The sequence below is a fragment of the Miscanthus floridulus genome, chromosome 4 (genome assembly GCF_019320115.1).
Source record: "Miscanthus floridulus cultivar M001 chromosome 4, ASM1932011v1, whole genome shotgun sequence".
Taxonomy (NCBI): Eukaryota; Viridiplantae; Streptophyta; class Magnoliopsida; order Poales; family Poaceae; genus Miscanthus; species Miscanthus floridulus.
The window spans coordinates 10,771,600-10,772,650 of NC_089583.1; the positions used below are offsets into that span (position 1 = coordinate 10,771,600).

Consider the following 1,051-nt stretch of genomic DNA (forward strand, 5'->3'; position numbering starts at 1 on the left):
TGTTTGAATTCAAGAGTGAGGGCATAACAACCTCGTAGGGGCTCCTACTACAACAACAAGCAGCACAACATAGATGTGAATCTGTGATCCCAAATCTCAGAGGGTATGTAATATGTGTGAAGACCAAGATAGCTTCTGCTATGGGTTATGTGTGATGCAAAGCTTTGGAGATCTCGATTACCAAAGAAGGGAGGTAGCTGATGTTTGGTGCCAACTCTTGTCACCTTTATGTAATCAGTAAATTGTAAATGACGACGATGTAACTCTTCAAACAGATGGGCTCCTTGAGCCTAGATCAATGATAAGAAAAACCAGGTGGGGGGAGCCTTTCCCCCCTCATTGACAGTAAAAAAAAATGGGTTATGTGTGATGCCTAATCATTCTATATACTAATATCATTTTGTAATTTGAGCATATGTCCAAGGGTCCATAGCTCAGTGGTAGAGCAATTGACTGCAGATCAATAGGTCACCGGTTCGAACCCGGTTGGGCCCTTGATGCAGTATCCCTTTTTAATTTTTTAATTAATATATTAAATAAATTGTTCTAAAAACATTTTTTTGAATCCATAATGGTTTTCTTTCCTTTTTTTCTCTCAAACAAAAGGAGACTAACTTAGTAAATGCCAGGTCGTGCACCCATCCCATCAAAGTAGTTTTACTTTTATATTTATTGTATTTGATTTGATACTACATTTCAACTTACGCTTGAGCAACGGCATCATCTCAGTACTTGGGATAAAAAGTACTCCCTGTACTCAAGTATAGCTGAGTTTTTTTTTTACATAAAGGTGTAGGTACACCCGAGGTTTTAGACGTGAAAAAGGAGGTTGTAGTTAGCGCATTTCTTTGTCTGAAACATCAAGAAAACCATGGTGGTGGTAATATATATGTAACGTAGGAAATCACGGTGTCTCAGTATGCACGTGGATGTGACCCAACTATGGCTAAACTAGTGATCTATTTATCATCCAAAAGAGTTTTGCGACATAATATAGCTAAATTTTATAAGATATCCTACGAACTACTCTAGGTAACAGTAAAAGCACTCA

At 37.8% G+C, this 1,051-nt stretch overlaps 1 non-coding gene across 1 annotated transcript; it reads left to right on the plus strand.

Moving 5' to 3' along the window:
* The first annotated feature begins 423 nt into the window (after window positions 1–423).
* TRNAC-GCA (transfer RNA cysteine (anticodon GCA)) lies at window positions 424–495 on the plus strand. Its single transcript has one exon. It is a non-coding gene; the product is annotated as a tRNA-Cys (tRNA).
* The last annotated feature ends 556 nt before the right edge of the window (window positions 496–1,051 follow it).